The 14,151-nt window shown below is 52.0% G+C and overlaps 28 non-coding genes across 28 annotated transcripts; 7 read left to right on the forward strand and 21 right to left on the reverse strand.

Annotated features, from left to right (window-relative positions):
* The first annotated feature begins 360 nt into the window (after positions 1 to 360).
* LOC131461789 (5S ribosomal RNA) lies at positions 361 to 479 on the forward strand. The gene has a single exon (XR_009240700.1). It is a non-coding gene; the product is annotated as a 5S ribosomal RNA (ribosomal RNA).
* A 167-nt stretch (positions 480 to 646) lies between these two features.
* On the reverse strand, positions 647 to 839 carry LOC131461719 (U2 spliceosomal RNA). Its single transcript, XR_009240632.1, has one exon. It is a non-coding gene; the product is annotated as a U2 spliceosomal RNA (small nuclear RNA).
* A 179-nt stretch (positions 840 to 1,018) lies between these two features.
* Positions 1,019 to 1,131, reverse strand: LOC131461834 (U5 spliceosomal RNA). Its single transcript, XR_009240742.1, has one exon. It is a non-coding gene; the product is annotated as a U5 spliceosomal RNA (small nuclear RNA).
* Positions 1,132 to 1,776: 645 nt separating this feature from the next.
* LOC131461695 (U1 spliceosomal RNA) lies at positions 1,777 to 1,940 on the reverse strand. The gene has a single exon (XR_009240609.1). It is a non-coding gene; the product is annotated as a U1 spliceosomal RNA (small nuclear RNA).
* A 394-nt stretch (positions 1,941 to 2,334) lies between these two features.
* On the forward strand, positions 2,335 to 2,453 carry LOC131461904 (5S ribosomal RNA). Its single transcript, XR_009240810.1, has one exon. It is a non-coding gene; the product is annotated as a 5S ribosomal RNA (ribosomal RNA).
* Positions 2,454 to 2,602: 149 nt separating this feature from the next.
* LOC131461788 (U2 spliceosomal RNA) lies at positions 2,603 to 2,795 on the reverse strand. The gene has a single exon (XR_009240699.1). It is a non-coding gene; the product is annotated as a U2 spliceosomal RNA (small nuclear RNA).
* Positions 2,796 to 2,974: 179 nt separating this feature from the next.
* Positions 2,975 to 3,087, reverse strand: LOC131461835 (U5 spliceosomal RNA). Its single transcript, XR_009240743.1, has one exon. It is a non-coding gene; the product is annotated as a U5 spliceosomal RNA (small nuclear RNA).
* A 646-nt stretch (positions 3,088 to 3,733) lies between these two features.
* LOC131461696 (U1 spliceosomal RNA) lies at positions 3,734 to 3,897 on the reverse strand. The gene has a single exon (XR_009240610.1). It is a non-coding gene; the product is annotated as a U1 spliceosomal RNA (small nuclear RNA).
* A 402-nt stretch (positions 3,898 to 4,299) lies between these two features.
* Positions 4,300 to 4,418, forward strand: LOC131461940 (5S ribosomal RNA). The gene has a single exon (XR_009240843.1). It is a non-coding gene; the product is annotated as a 5S ribosomal RNA (ribosomal RNA).
* A 167-nt stretch (positions 4,419 to 4,585) lies between these two features.
* Positions 4,586 to 4,778, reverse strand: LOC131461798 (U2 spliceosomal RNA). Its single transcript, XR_009240708.1, has one exon. It is a non-coding gene; the product is annotated as a U2 spliceosomal RNA (small nuclear RNA).
* Positions 4,779 to 4,957: 179 nt separating this feature from the next.
* Positions 4,958 to 5,070, reverse strand: LOC131461836 (U5 spliceosomal RNA). Its single transcript, XR_009240744.1, has one exon. It is a non-coding gene; the product is annotated as a U5 spliceosomal RNA (small nuclear RNA).
* A 645-nt stretch (positions 5,071 to 5,715) lies between these two features.
* On the reverse strand, positions 5,716 to 5,879 carry LOC131461697 (U1 spliceosomal RNA). The gene has a single exon (XR_009240611.1). It is a non-coding gene; the product is annotated as a U1 spliceosomal RNA (small nuclear RNA).
* A 402-nt stretch (positions 5,880 to 6,281) lies between these two features.
* On the forward strand, positions 6,282 to 6,400 carry LOC131461565 (5S ribosomal RNA). Its single transcript, XR_009240496.1, has one exon. It is a non-coding gene; the product is annotated as a 5S ribosomal RNA (ribosomal RNA).
* A 149-nt stretch (positions 6,401 to 6,549) lies between these two features.
* LOC131461720 (U2 spliceosomal RNA) lies at positions 6,550 to 6,742 on the reverse strand. Its single transcript, XR_009240633.1, has one exon. It is a non-coding gene; the product is annotated as a U2 spliceosomal RNA (small nuclear RNA).
* Positions 6,743 to 6,921: 179 nt separating this feature from the next.
* LOC131461888 (U5 spliceosomal RNA) lies at positions 6,922 to 7,034 on the reverse strand. The gene has a single exon (XR_009240795.1). It is a non-coding gene; the product is annotated as a U5 spliceosomal RNA (small nuclear RNA).
* Positions 7,035 to 7,681: 647 nt separating this feature from the next.
* On the reverse strand, positions 7,682 to 7,845 carry LOC131461605 (U1 spliceosomal RNA). The gene has a single exon (XR_009240523.1). It is a non-coding gene; the product is annotated as a U1 spliceosomal RNA (small nuclear RNA).
* A 402-nt stretch (positions 7,846 to 8,247) lies between these two features.
* On the forward strand, positions 8,248 to 8,366 carry LOC131461576 (5S ribosomal RNA). Its single transcript, XR_009240507.1, has one exon. It is a non-coding gene; the product is annotated as a 5S ribosomal RNA (ribosomal RNA).
* Positions 8,367 to 8,574: 208 nt separating this feature from the next.
* Positions 8,575 to 8,767, reverse strand: LOC131461799 (U2 spliceosomal RNA). The gene has a single exon (XR_009240709.1). It is a non-coding gene; the product is annotated as a U2 spliceosomal RNA (small nuclear RNA).
* Positions 8,768 to 8,946: 179 nt separating this feature from the next.
* LOC131461837 (U5 spliceosomal RNA) lies at positions 8,947 to 9,059 on the reverse strand. The gene has a single exon (XR_009240745.1). It is a non-coding gene; the product is annotated as a U5 spliceosomal RNA (small nuclear RNA).
* Positions 9,060 to 9,704: 645 nt separating this feature from the next.
* On the reverse strand, positions 9,705 to 9,868 carry LOC131461698 (U1 spliceosomal RNA). Its single transcript, XR_009240612.1, has one exon. It is a non-coding gene; the product is annotated as a U1 spliceosomal RNA (small nuclear RNA).
* A 402-nt stretch (positions 9,869 to 10,270) lies between these two features.
* On the forward strand, positions 10,271 to 10,389 carry LOC131461587 (5S ribosomal RNA). The gene has a single exon (XR_009240517.1). It is a non-coding gene; the product is annotated as a 5S ribosomal RNA (ribosomal RNA).
* A 149-nt stretch (positions 10,390 to 10,538) lies between these two features.
* Positions 10,539 to 10,731, reverse strand: LOC131461721 (U2 spliceosomal RNA). Its single transcript, XR_009240634.1, has one exon. It is a non-coding gene; the product is annotated as a U2 spliceosomal RNA (small nuclear RNA).
* Positions 10,732 to 10,910: 179 nt separating this feature from the next.
* LOC131461889 (U5 spliceosomal RNA) lies at positions 10,911 to 11,023 on the reverse strand. Its single transcript, XR_009240796.1, has one exon. It is a non-coding gene; the product is annotated as a U5 spliceosomal RNA (small nuclear RNA).
* A 647-nt stretch (positions 11,024 to 11,670) lies between these two features.
* LOC131461606 (U1 spliceosomal RNA) lies at positions 11,671 to 11,834 on the reverse strand. The gene has a single exon (XR_009240524.1). It is a non-coding gene; the product is annotated as a U1 spliceosomal RNA (small nuclear RNA).
* A 402-nt stretch (positions 11,835 to 12,236) lies between these two features.
* On the forward strand, positions 12,237 to 12,355 carry LOC131461599 (5S ribosomal RNA). Its single transcript, XR_009240518.1, has one exon. It is a non-coding gene; the product is annotated as a 5S ribosomal RNA (ribosomal RNA).
* A 149-nt stretch (positions 12,356 to 12,504) lies between these two features.
* On the reverse strand, positions 12,505 to 12,697 carry LOC131461766 (U2 spliceosomal RNA). The gene has a single exon (XR_009240678.1). It is a non-coding gene; the product is annotated as a U2 spliceosomal RNA (small nuclear RNA).
* A 182-nt stretch (positions 12,698 to 12,879) lies between these two features.
* LOC131461838 (U5 spliceosomal RNA) lies at positions 12,880 to 12,992 on the reverse strand. The gene has a single exon (XR_009240746.1). It is a non-coding gene; the product is annotated as a U5 spliceosomal RNA (small nuclear RNA).
* A 647-nt stretch (positions 12,993 to 13,639) lies between these two features.
* Positions 13,640 to 13,803, reverse strand: LOC131461607 (U1 spliceosomal RNA). The gene has a single exon (XR_009240525.1). It is a non-coding gene; the product is annotated as a U1 spliceosomal RNA (small nuclear RNA).
* Positions 13,804 to 14,151: the final 348 nt, after the last annotated feature.

Here is a 14,151-nt window from a genome sequence, read left to right on the forward strand (position 1 = left end):
GCTCTTTGGCTGATGGTGCAGGAAATGGATAGTCCCAGAGTCCAATGCCTTGACTCAGGTGCTCGTTAATGCTGTGCTGTGTTCAACTTCAACCTCCAGCACACATTGGAGAGGAAACACTCGACCTTTTCACTGGCATACCTGGCTGTCATTTCCTATCGATTCAGCAACAACTGCACCTGACGGCACCAACAGCAGCTTACCCATCTCGGTGTAGCTTCCTAATACTGGAATAGAGTGTAGCAGGTAGTGGCGATAAAGGCTCAAGTGCAGTGTGTTCGGAAGGCTGCCTTTTGAGCCCCTCCACGAGCAGGGGGCCTTGCCTGGTCTATAAAAGGAGTCTGTGTCACCTGCCCGTCGGCTTACGGCCACACCACCCTGAGCACGCCCGATCTCGTCTGATCTCGGAAGCTAAGCAGGGTCGGGCCTGGTTAGTACTTGGATGGGAGACCGCCTGGGAATACCAGGTGCTGTAAGCTTTTACACTGCAGCACGCTTTTACACTGCAGCACGCTTTTACACTGCAGCACGCTTTTACACTGCTGCTTCCTTACAAGAAACGTGGGCTTGCAATTACGTTGACGCACGGGCACACATTAATGTCCTTCCAGTTTCAGCCTTGCTTTGGTTTTCACAGAAAAAAAGAGAACGGTGCACCGTTCCTGGTGGCACTGCAATACCAGGTCAATGCAAGGAGTGAAGAGAGCAAGCCCAAGGTTTCACCGCCCAATGCTCAAAAATGCATTTAATATTTAATCCCCATATAGAGGACATATCAGATATTAAACTGATAAGAACAGATACTACACTTGATCTTAGCCAAAAGGCCGAGAAGCGATGGCCCACCAGTGTCTGGGGCCAACTCAAGATCTTGGCGCACAAGTTACTTGTTGTGGTGCCGTGTTTCTGAAGTGCACATAACAAAGGCTGCTGCTGCTCACCTCCACCCCCAGGTGATCTAAGTGCACCTCTGAGCCGTGACGGACAGCTGCTTGACATTTGACACACTCAAAGGGCGCAGCCATACAGCAAAGCCCACCAAAAATAACTTAAACTCTTGGACGTTCCTCTCCACGGAAGTCTTTAGTAAAAGGCGAAAGACTTGAGCATTTTGAAGAAAAACCAGAGTCAACATAGCCCCTCTCCTTGAGAGCAGCCAAGGAGTCTATCCGCCAGAGTCACCACAGTCTCGGTCGGCCCGGCCGGCCACCTTGGGACAGCCTTTCTTCAACGTTTTTGGTTTGCCGGCCAATCAACCGCCCACATTTGACTGCATGTTTGGAAGCGCATTCTTACCGTTGGTTGTGTGCTGCAGTTTTCTATCAACCGCTGAGGCTGTGGCACATTCCTCGCTCACGGGGGACACCTCCAAGGTTTAGTGGTAGATGTGAGTGCATGAGCAAAGCAGCTCTGTGTCACACCGAGCAGTACAAACTGCCGGGCCGTTTCCCAACTCCTCCGGGCTTCTGAAATGGTGAGCTGCTCCTGGCATCGCTTCAATATCAGGTCAATGTACAGGAGTGGACGGAGCAAGCGCCAAAGTATTAACCCTTGGCATGATGGCCATGGATCCATCTCCAACAATCCAGTTCTACCTCAAAGAGCCGGGAAAGGGAGCATGACATTTCCTTAGAGCTAAAAGACAACACCCACAACCATCCCATTCCCAGCAACTTGGAAAGACTGGGGACGTCGCTCTGCGAGCACGTGAGAAGCCTGGAGATGGGCACACAAGGCGGAACCTTGGGCGGCTGACTTCGCTTACAACTACGTCATCGGGGGAGAGCGCGGACGCAGTACCCCACTAGCAAAAAATATGCAGTCAAGATTCCCACGTTTGGGGAATTTGCAGGGGTCAGCACAACCAGAGTGCAATGGCTGAGCCTTGCCCTGGGTGAACCACCTTCTTGATCATGGTATCTCCCCTGCCAGGTAAGTATGAGGTGTACTTGCCCAGCACTGGGTGGCTGTTCCCAGACACAGCTCTTTGGCTGATGGTGCAGGAAATGGATAGTCCCAGAGTCCAATGCCTTGACTCAGGTGCTCGTTAATGCTGTGCTGTGTTCAACTTCAACCTCCAGCACACATTGGAGAGGAAACACTCGACCTTTTCACTGGCATACCTGGCTGTCATTTCCTATCGATTCAGCAACAACTGCACCTGACGGCACCAACAGCAGCTTACCCATCTCGGTGTAGCTTCCTAATACTGGAATAGAGGTAGTGGCGATAAAGGCTCAAGTGCAGTGTGTTCGGAAGGCTGCCTTTTGAGCCCCTCCACGAGCAGGGGGCCTTGCCTGGTCTATAAAAGGAGTCTGTGTCACCTGCCCGTCGGCTTACGGCCACACCACCCTGAGCACGCCCGATCTCGTCTGATCTCGGAAGCTAAGCAGGGTCGGGCCTGGTTAGTACTTGGATGGGAGACCGCCTGGGAATACCAGGTGCTGTAAGCTTTTACACTGCAGCACGCTTTTACACTGCAGCACGCTTTTACACTGCTGCTTCCTTACAAGAAACGTGGGCTTGCAATTACGTTGACGCACGGGCACACATTAATGTCCTTCCAGTTTCAGCCTTGCTTTGGTTTTCACAGAAAAAAAGAGAACGGTGCACCGTTCCTGGTGGCACTGCAATACCAGGTCAATGCAAGGAGTGAAGAGAGCAAGCCCAAGGTTTCACCGCCCAATGCTCAAAAATGCATTTAATATTTAATCCCCATATATAGGACATATCAGATATTAAACTGATAAGAACAGATACTACACTTGATCTTAGCCAAAAGGCCGAGAAGCGATGGCCCACCAGTGTCTGGGGCCAACTCAAGATCTTGGCGCACAAGTTACTTGTTGTGGTGCCGTGTTTCTGAAGTGCGCATAACAAAGGCTGCTGCTGCTCACCTCCACCCCCAGGTGATCTAAGTGCACCTCTGAGCCGTGACGGACAGCTGCTTGACATTTGACACACTCAAAGGGCGCAGCCATACAGCAAAGCCCACCAAAAATAACTTAAACTCTTGGACGTTCCTCTCCACGGAAGTCTTTAGTAAAAGGCGAAAGACTTGAGCATTTTGAAGAAAAACCAGAGTCAACATAGCCCCTCTCCTTGAGAGCAGCCAAGGAGTCTATCCGCCAGAGTCACCACAGTCTCGGTCGGCCCGGCCGGCCACCTTGGGACAGCCTTTCTTCAACGTTTTTGGTTTGCCGGCCAATCAACCGCCCACATTTGACTGCATGTTTGGAAGCGCATTCTTACCGTTGGTTGTGTGCTGCAGTTTTCTATCAACCGCTGAGGCTGTGGCACATTCCTCGCTCACGGGGGACACCTCCAAGGTTTAGTGGTAGATGTGAGTGCATGAGCAAAGCAGCTCTGTGTCACACCGAGCAGTACAAACTGCCGGGCCGTTTCCCAACTCCTCCGGGCTTCTGAAATGGTGAGCTGCTCCTGGCATCGCTTCAATATCAGGTCAATGTACAGGAGTGGACGGAGCAAGCGCCAAAGTATTAACCCTTGGCATGATGGCCATGGATCCATCTCCAACAATCCAGTTCTACCTACAAAGAGCCGGGAAAGGGAGCATGACATTTCCTTAGAGCTAAAAGACAACACCCACAACCATCCCATTCCCAGCAACTTGGAAAGACTGGGGACGTCGCTCTGCGAGCACGTGAGAAGCCTGGAGATGGGCACACAAGGCGGAACCTTGGGCGGCTGACTTCGCTTACAACTACGTCATCGGGGGAGAGCGGGGACGCAGTACCCCACTAGCAAAAAATATGCAGTCAAGATTCCCACGTTTGGGGAATTTGCAGGGGTCAGCACAACCAGAGTGCAATGGCTGAGCCTCGCCCTGGGTGAACCACCTTCTTGATCATGGTATCTCCCCTGCCAGGTAAGTATGAGGTGTACTTGCCCAGCACTGGGTGGCTGTTCCCAGACACAGCTCTTTGGCTGATGGTGCAGGAAATGGATAGTCCCAGAGTCCAATGCCTTGACTCAGGTGCTCGTTAATGCTGTGCTGTGTTCAACTTCAACCTCCAGCACACATTGGAGAGGAAACACTCAACCTTTTCACTGGCATACCTGGCTGTCATTTCCTATCGATTCAGCAACAACTGCACCTGACGGCACCAACAGCAGCTTACCCATCTCGGTGTAGCTTCCTAATACTGGAATAGAGTGTAGCAGGTAGTGGCGATAAAGGCTCAAGTGCAGTGTGTTCGGAAGGCTGCCTTTTGAGCCCCTCCACGAGCAGGGGGCCTTGCCTGGTCTATAAAAGGAGTCTGTGTCACCTGCCCGTCGGCTTACGGCCACACCACCCTGAGCACGCCCGATCTCGTCTGATCTCGGAAGCTAAGCAGGGTCGGGCCTGGTTAGTACTTGGATGGGAGACCGCCTGGGAATACCAGGTGCTGTAAGCTTTTACACTGCAGCACGCTTTTACACTGCAGCACGCTTTTACACTGCAGCACGCTTTTACACTGCTGCTTCCTTACAAGAAACGTGGGCTTGCAATTACGTTGACGCACGGGCACACATTAATGTCCTTCCAGTTTCAGCCTTGCTTTGGTTTTCACAGAAAAAAAGAGAACGGTGCACCGTTCCTGGTGGCACTGCAATACCAGGTCAATGCAAGGAGTGAAGAGAGCAAGCCCAAGGTTTCACCGCCCAATGCTCAAAAATGCATTTAATATTTAATCCCCATATAGAGGACATATCAGATAGTAAACTGATAAGAACAGATACTACACTTGATCTTAGCCAAAAGGCCGAGAAGCGATGGCCCACCAGTGTCTGGGGCCAACTCAAGATCTTGGCGCACAAGTTACTTGTTGTGGTGCCGTGTTTCTGAAGTGCGCATAACAAAGGCTGCTGCTGCTCACCTCCACCCCCAGGTGATCTAAGTGCACCTCTGAGCCGTGACGGACAGCTGCTTGACATTTGACACACTCAAAGGGCGCAGCCATACAGCAAAGCCCACCAAAAATAACTTAAACTCTTGGACGTTCCTCTCCACGGAAGTCTTTAGTAAAAGGCGAAAGACTTGAGCATTTTGAAGAAAAACCAGAGTCAACATAGCCCCTCTCCTTGAGAGCAGCCAACGAGTCTATCCGCCAGAGTCACCACAGTCTCGGTCGGCCCGGCCGGCCACCTTGGGACAGCCTTTCTTCAACGTTTTTGGTTTGCCGGCCAATCAACCGCCCACATTTGACTCCATGTTTGGAAGCGCATTCTTACCGTTGGTTGTGTGCTGCAGTTTTCTATCAACCGCTGAGGCTGTGGCACATTCCTCGCTCACGGGGGACACCTCCAAGGTTTAGTGGTAGATGTGAGTGCATGAGCAAAGCAGCTCTGTGTCACACCGAGCAGTACAAACTGCCGGGCCGTTTCCCAACTCCTCCGGGCTTCTGAAATGGTGAGCTGCTCCTGGCATCGCTTCAATATCAGGTCAATGTACAGGAGTGGACGGAGCAAGCGCCAAAGTATTAACCCTTGGCATGATGGCCATGGATCCATCTCCAACAATCCAGTTCTACCTCAAAGAGCCGGGAAAGGGAGCATGACATTTCCTTAGAGCTAAAAGACAACACCCACAACCATCCCATTCCCAGCAACTTGGAAAGACTGGGGACGTCGCTCTGCGAGCACGTGAGAAGCCTGGAGATGGGCACACAAGGCGGAACCTTGGGCGGCTGACTTCGCTTACAACTACGTCATCGGGGGAGAGCGGGGACGCAGTACCCCACTAGCAAAAAATATGCAGTCAAGATTCCCACGTTTGGGGAATTTGCAGGGGTCAGCACAACCAGAGTGCAATGGCTGAGCCTTGCCCTGGGTGAACCACCTTCTTGATCATGGTATCTCCCCTGCCAGGTAAGTATGAGGTGTACTTGCCCAGCACTGGGTGGCTGTTCCCAGACACAGCTCTTTGGCTGATGGTGCAGGAAATGGATAGTCCCAGAGTCCAATGCCTTGACTCAGGTGCTCGTTAATGCTGTGCTGTGTTCAACTTCAACCTCCAGCACACATTGGAGAGGAAACACTCGACCTTTTCACTGGCATACCTGGCTGTCATTTCCTATCGATTCAGCAACAACTGCACCTGACGGCACCAACAGCAGCTTACCCATCTCGGTGTAGCTTCCTAATACTGGAATAGAGTGTAGCAGGTAGTGGCGATAAAGGCTCAAGTGCAGTGTGTTCGGAAGGCTGCCTTTTGAGCCCCTCCACGAGCAGGGGGCCTTGCCTGGTCTATAAAAGGAGTCTGTGTCACCTGCCCGTCGGCTTACGGCCACACCACCCTGAGCACGCCCGATCTCGTCTGATCTCGGAAGCTAAGCAGGGTCGGGCCTGGTTAGTACTTGGATGGGAGACCGCCTGGGAATACCAGGTGCTGTAAGCTTTTACACTGCAGCACGCTTTTACACTGCAGCACGCTTTTACACTGCTGCTTCCTTACAAGAAACGTGGGCTTGCAATTACGTTGACGCACGGGCACACGTTAATGTCCTTCCAGTTTCAGCCTTGCTTTGGTTTTCACAGAAAAAAAGAGAACGGTGCACCGTTCCTGGTGGCACTGCAATACCAGGTCAATGCAAGGAGTGAAGAGAGCAAGCCCAAGGTTTCACCGCCCAATGCTCAAAAATGCATTTAATATTTAATCCCCATATAGAGGACATATCAGATATTAAACTGATAAGAACAGATACTACACTTGATCTTAGCCAAAAGGCCGAGAAGCGATGGCCCACCAGTGTCTGGGGCCAACTCAAGATCTTGGCGCACAAGTTACTTGTTGTGGTGCCGTGTTTCTGAAGTGCGCATAACAAAGGCTGCTGCTGCTCACCTCCACCCCCAGGTGATCTAAGTGCACCTCTGAGCCGTGACGGACAGCTGCTTGACATTTGACACACTCAAAGGGCGCAGCCATACAGCAAAGCCCACCGAAAATAACTTAAACTCTTGGACGTTCCTCTCCACGGAAGTCTTTAGTAAAAGGCGAAAGACTTGAGCATTTTGAAGAAAAACCAGAGTCAACATAGCCCCTCTCCTTGAGAGCAGCCAAGGAGTCTATCCGCCAGAGTCACCACAGTCTCGGTCGGCCCGGCCGGCCACCTTGGGACAGCCTTTCTTCAACGTTTTTGGTTTGCCGGCCAATCAACCGCCCACATTTGACTGCATGTTTGGAAGCGCATTCTTACCGTTGGTTGTGTGCTGCAGTTTTCTATCAACCGCTGAGGCTGTGGCACATTCCTCGCTCACGGGGGACACCTCCAAGGTTTAGTGGTAGATGTGAGTGCATGAGCAAAGCAGCTCTGTGTCACACCGAGCAGTACAAACTGCCGGGCCGTTTCCCAACTCCTCCGGGCTTCTGAAATGGTGAGCTGCTCCTGGCATCGCTTCAATATCAGGTCAATGTACAGGAGTGGACGGAGCAAGCGCCAAAGTATTAACCCTTGGCATGATGGCCATGGATCCATCTCCAACAATCCAGTTCTACCTACAAAGAGCCGGGAAAGGGAGCATGACATTTCCTTAGAGCTAAAAGACAACACCCACAACCATCCCATTCCCAGCAACTTGGAAAGACTGGGGATGTCGCTCTGCGAGCACGTGAGAAGCCTGGAGATGGGCACACAAGGCGGAACCTTGGGCGGCTGACCTTTGCTTACAACTACGTCATCGGGGGAGAGCGCGGACGCAGTACCCCACTAGCAAAAATTATGCAGTCAAGATTCCCACGTTTGGGGAATTTGCAGGGGTCAGCACAACCAGAGTGCAATGGCTGAGCCTCGCCCTGGGTGAACCACCTTCTTGATCATGGTATCTCCCCTGCCAGGTAAGTATGAGGTGTACTTGCCCAGCACTGGGTGGCTGTTCCCAGACACAGCTCTTTGGCTGATGGTGCAGGAAATGGATAGTCCCAGAGTCCAATGCCTTGACTCAGGTGCTCGTTAATGCTGTGCTGTGTTCAACTTCAACCTCCAGCACACATTGGAGAGGAAACACTCGACCTTTTCACTGGCATACCTGGCTGTCATTTCCTATCGATTCAGCAACAACTGCACCTGACGGCACCAACAGCAGCTTACCCATCTCGGTGTAGCTTCCTAATACTGGAATAGAGTGTAGCAGGTAGTGGCGATAAAGGCTCAAGTGCAGTGTGTTCGGAAGGCTGCCTTTTGAGCCCCTCCACGAGCAGGGGGCCTTGCCTGGTCTATAAAAGGAGTCTGTGTCACCTGCCCGTCGGCTTACGGCCACACCACCCTGAGCACGCCCGATCTCGTCTGATCTCGGAAGCTAAGCAGGGTCGGGCCTGGTTAGTACTTGGATGGGAGACCGCCTGGGAATACCAGGTGCTGTAAGCTTTTACACTGCAGCACGCTTTTACACTGCAGCACGCTTTTACACTGCTGCTTCCTTACAAGAAACGTGGGCTTGCAATTACGTTGACGCACGGGCACACGTTAATGTCCTTCCTTACAAGAAACGTGGGCTTGCAATTACGTTGACGCACGGGCACACATTAATGTCCTTCCAGTTTCAGCCTTGCTTTGGTTTTCACAGAAAAAAAGAGAACGGTGCACCGTTCCTGGTGGCACTGCAATACCAGGTCAATGCAAGGAGTGAAGAGAGCAAGCCCAAGGTTTCACCGCCCAATGCTCAAAAATGCATTTAATATTTAATCCCCATATAGAGGACATATCAGATAGTAAACTGATAAGAACAGATACTACACTTGATCTTAGCCAAAAGGCCGAGAAGCGATGGCCCACCAGTGTCTGGGGCCAACTCAAGATCTTGGCGCACAAGTTACTTGTTGTGGTGCCGTGTTTCTGAAGTGCGCATAACAAAGGCTGCTGCTGCTCACCTCCACCCCCAGGTGATCTAAGTGCACCTCTGAGCCGTGACGGACAGCTGCTTGACATTTGACACACTCAAAGGGCGCAGCCATACAGCAAAGCCCACCAAAAATAACTTAAACTCTTGGACGTTCCTCTCCACGGAAGTCTTTAGTAAAAGGCGAAAGACTTGAGCATTTTGAAGAAAAACCAGAGTCAACATAGCCCCTCTCCTTGAGAGCAGCCAACGAGTCTATCCGCCAGAGTCACCACAGTCTCGGTCGGCCCGGCCGGCCACCTTGGGACAGCCTTTCTTCAACGTTTTTGGTTTGCCGGCCAATCAACCGCCCACATTTGACTCCATGTTTGGAAGCGCATTCTTACCGTTGGTTGTGTGCTGCAGTTTTCTATCAACCGCTGAGGCTGTGGCACATTCCTCGCTCACGGGGGACACCTCCAAGGTTTAGTGGTAGATGTGAGTGCATGAGCAAAGCAGCTCTGTGTCACACCGAGCAGTACAAACTGCCGGGCCGTTTCCCAACTCCTCCGGGCTTCTGAAATGGTGAGCTGCTCCTGGCATCGCTTCAATATCAGGTCAATGTACAGGAGTGGACGGAGCAAGCGCCAAAGTATTAACCCTTGGCATGATGGCCATGGATCCATCTCCAACAATCCAGTTCTACCTCAAAGAGCCGGGAAAGGGAGCATGACATTTCCTTAGAGCTAAAAGACAACACCCACAACCATCCCATTCCCAGCAACTTGGAAAGACTGGGGACGTCGCTCTGCGAGCACGTGAGAAGCCTGGAGATGGGCACACAAGGCGGAACCTTGGGCGGCTGACTTCGCTTACAACTACGTCATCGGGGGAGAGCGGGGACGCAGTACCCCACTAGCAAAAAATATGCAGTCAAGATTCCCACGTTTGGGGAATTTGCAGGGGTCAGCACAACCAGAGTGCAATGGCTGAGCCTTGCCCTGGGTGAACCACCTTCTTGATCATGGTATCTCCCCTGCCAGGTAAGTATGAGGTGTACTTGCCCAGCACTGGGTGGCTGTTCCCAGACACAGCTCTTTGGCTGATGGTGCAGGAAATGGATAGTCCCAGAGTCCAATGCCTTGACTCAGGTGCTCGTTAATGCTGTGCTGTGTTCAACTTCAACCTCCAGCACACATTGGAGAGGAAACACTCGACCTTTTCACTGGCATACCTGGCTGTCATTTCCTATCGATTCAGCAACAACTGCACCTGACGGCACCAACAGCAGCTTACCCATCTCGGTGTAGCTTCCTAATACTGGAATAGAGTGTAGCAGGTAGTGGCGATAAAGGCTCAAGTGCAGTGTGTTCGGAAGGCTGCCTTTTGAGCCCCTCCACGAGCAGGGGGCCTTGCCTGGTCTATAAAAGGAGTCTGTGTCACCTGCCCGTCGGCTTACGGCCACACCACCCTGAGCACGCCCGATCTCGTCTGATCTCGGAAGCTAAGCAGGGTCGGGCCTGGTTAGTACTTGGATGGGAGACCGCCTGGGAATACCAGGTGCTGTAAGCTTTTACACTGCAGCACGCTTTTACACTGCAGCACGCTTTTACACTGCTGCTTCCTTACAAGAAACGTGGGCTTGCAATTACGTTGACGCACGGGCACACGTTAATGTCCTTCCAGTTTCAGCCTTGCTTTGGTTTTCACAGAAAAAAAGAGAACGGTGCACCGTTCCTGGTGGCACTGCAATACCAGGTCAATGCAAGGAGTGAAGAGAGCAAGCCCAAGGTTTCACCGCCCAATGCTCAAAAATGCATTTAATATTTAATCCCCATATAGAGGACATATCAGATATTAAACTGATAAGAACAGATACTACACTTGATCTTAGCCAAAAGGCCGAGAAGCGATGGCCCACCAGTGTCTGGGGCCAACTCAAGATCTTGGCGCACAAGTTACTTGTTGTGGTGCCGTGTTTCTGAAGTGCGCATAACAAAGGCTGCTGCTGCTCACCTCCACCCCCAGGTGATCTAAGTGCACCTCTGAGCCGTGACGGACAGCTGCTTGACATTTGACACACTCAAAGGGCGCAGCCATACAGCAAAGCCCACCGAAAATAACTTAAACTCTTGGACGTTCCTCTCCACGGAAGTCTTTAGTAAAAGGCGAAAGACTTGAGCATTTTGAAGAAAAACCAGAGTCAACATAGCCCCTCTCCTTGAGAGCAGCCAAGGAGTCTATCCGCCAGAGTCACCACAGTCTCGGTCGGCCCGGCCGGCCACCTTGGGACAGCCTTTCTTCAACGTTTTTGGTTTGCCGGCCAATCAACCGCCCACATTTGACTGCATGTTTGGAAGCGCATTCTTACCGTTGGTTGTGTGCTGCAGTTTTCTATCAACCGCTGAGGCTGTGGCACATTCCTCGCTCACGGGGGACACCTCCAAGGTTTAGTGGTAGATGTGAGTGCATGAGCAAAGCAGCTCTGTGTCACACCGAGCAGTACAAACTGCCGGGCCGTTTCCCAACTCCTCCGGGCTTCTGAAATGGTGAGCTGCTCCTGGCATCGCTTCAATATCAGGTCAATGTACAGGAGTGGACGGAGCAAGCGCCAAAGTATTAACCCTTGGCATGATGGCCATGGATCCATCTCCAACAATCCAGTTCTACCTACAAAGAGCCGGGAAAGGGAGCATGACATTTCCTTAGAGCTAAAAGACAACACCCACAACCATCCCATTCCCAGCAACTTGGAAAGACTGGGGATGTCGCTCTGCGAGCACGTGAGAAGCCTGGAGATGGGCACACAAGGCGGAACCTTGGGCGGCTGACCTTTGCTTACAACTACGTCATCGGGGGAGAGCGCGGACGCAGTACCCCACTAGCAAAAATTATGCAGTCAAGATTCCCACGTTTGGGGAATTTGCAGGGGTCAGCACAACCAGAGTGCAATGGCTGAGCCTCGCCCTGGGTGAACCACCTTCTTGATCATGGTATCTCCCCTGCCAGGTAAGTATGAGGTGTACTTGCCCAGCACTGGGTGGCTGTTCCCAGACACAGCTCTTTGGCTGATGGTGCAGGAAATGGATAGTCCCAGAGTCCAATGCCTTGACTCAGGTGCTCGTTAATGCTGTGCTGTGTTCAACTTCAACCTCCAGCACACATTGGAGAGGAAACACTCGACCTTTTCACTGGCATACCTGGCTGTCATTTCCTATCGATTCAGCAACAACTGCACCTGACGGCACCAACAGCAGCTTACCCATCTCGGTGTAGCTTCCTAATACTGGAATAGAGTGTAGCAGGTAGTGGCGATAAAGGCTCAAGTGCAGTGTGTTCGGAAGGCTGCCTTTTGAGCCCCTCCACGAGCAGGGGGCCTTGCCTGGTCTATAAAAGGAGTCTGTGTCACCTGCCCGTCGGCTTACGGCCACACCACCCTGAGCACGCCCGATCTCGTCTGATCTCGGAAGCTAAGCAGGGTCGGGCCTGGTTAGTACTTGGATGGGAGACCGCCTGGGAATACCAGGTGCTGTAAGCTTTTACACTGCAGCACGCTTTTACACTGCAGCACGCTTTTACACTGCTGCTTCCTTACAAGAAACGTGGGCTTGCAATTACGTTGACGCACGGGCACACGTTAATGTCCTTCCAGTTTCAGCCTTGCTTTGGTTTTCACAGAAAAAAAGAGAACGGTGCACCGTTCCTGGTGGCACTGCAATACCAGGTCAATGCAAGGAGTGAAGAGAGCAAGCCCAAGGTTTCACCGCCCAATGCTCAAAAATGCTTTTAATATTTAATCCCCATATAGAGGACATATCAGATATTAAACTGATAAGAACAGATACTACACTTGATCTTAGCCAAAAGGCCGAGAAGCGATGGCCCACCAGTGTCTGGGGCCAACTCAAGATCTTGGCGCACAAGTTACTTGTTGTGGTGCCGTGTTTCTGAAGTGCGCATAACATAGGCTGCTGCTGCTGCTCACCTCCACCCCCAGGTGATCTAAGTGCACCTCTGAGCCGTGACGGACAGCTGCTTGACATTTGACACACTCAAAGGGCGCAGCCATACAGCAAAGCCCACCAAAAATAACTTAAACTCTTGGACGTTCCTCTCCACGGAAGTCTTTAGTAAAAGGCGAAAGACTTGAGCATTTTGAAGAAAAACCAGAGTCAACATAGCCCCTCTCCTTGAGAGCAGCCAAGGAGTCTATCCGCCAGAGTCACCACAGTCTCGGTCGGCCCGGCCGGCCACCTTGGGACAGCCTTTCTTCAACGTTTTTGGTTTGCCGGCCAATCAACCGCCCACATTTGACTGCATGTTTGGAAGCGCATTCTTACCGTTGGTTGTGTGCTGCAGTTTTCTATCAACCGCTGAGGCTGTGGCACATTCCTCGCTCACGGGGGACACCTCCAAGGTTTAGTGGTAGATGTGAGTGCATGAGCAAAGCAGCTCTGTGTCACACCGAGCAGTACAAACTGCCGGGCCGTTTCCCAACTCCTCCGGGCTTCTGAAATGGTGAGCTGCTCCTGGCATCGCTTCAATATCAGGTCAATGTACAGGAGTGGACGGAGCAAGCGCCAAAGTATTAACCCTTGGCATGATGGCCATGGATCCATCTCCAACAATCCAGTTCTACCTACAAAGAGCCGGGAAAGGGAGCATGACATTTCCTTAGAGCTAAAAGACAACACCCAGAACCATCCCATTCCCAGCAACTTGGAAAGACTGGGGATGTCGCTCTGCGAGCACGTGAGAAGCCTGGAGATGGGCACACAAGGCGGAACCTTGGGCGGCTGACCTTTGCTTACAACTACGTCATCGGGGGAGAGCGCGGACGCAGTACCCCACTAGCAAAAATTATGCAGTCAAGATTCCCACGTTTGGGGAATTTGCAGGGGTCAGCACAACCAGAGTGCAATGGCTGAGCCTCGCCCTGGGTGAACCACCTTCTTGATCATGGTATCTCCCCTGCCAGGTAAGTATGAGGTGTACTTGCCCAGCACTGGGTGGCTGTTCCCAGACACAGCTCTTTGGCTGATGGTGCAGGAAATGGATAGTCCCAGAGTCCAATGCCTTGACTCAGGTGCTCGTTAATGCTGTGCTGTGTTCAACTTCAACCTCCAGCACACATTGGAGAGGAAACACTCGACCTTTTCACTGGCATACCTGGCTGTCATTTCCTATCGATTCAGCAACAACTGCACCTGACGGCACCAACAGCAGCTTACCCATCTCGGTGTAGCTTCCTAATACTGGAATAGAGTGTAGCAGGTAGTGGCGATAAAGGCTCAAGTGCAGTGTGTTCGGAAGGCTGCCTTTTGAGCCCCTCCA

Source organism: Solea solea, chromosome 6 (genome assembly GCF_958295425.1).
Source record: "Solea solea chromosome 6, fSolSol10.1, whole genome shotgun sequence".
Classification (NCBI taxonomy): domain Eukaryota; kingdom Metazoa; phylum Chordata; class Actinopteri; order Pleuronectiformes; family Soleidae; genus Solea; species Solea solea.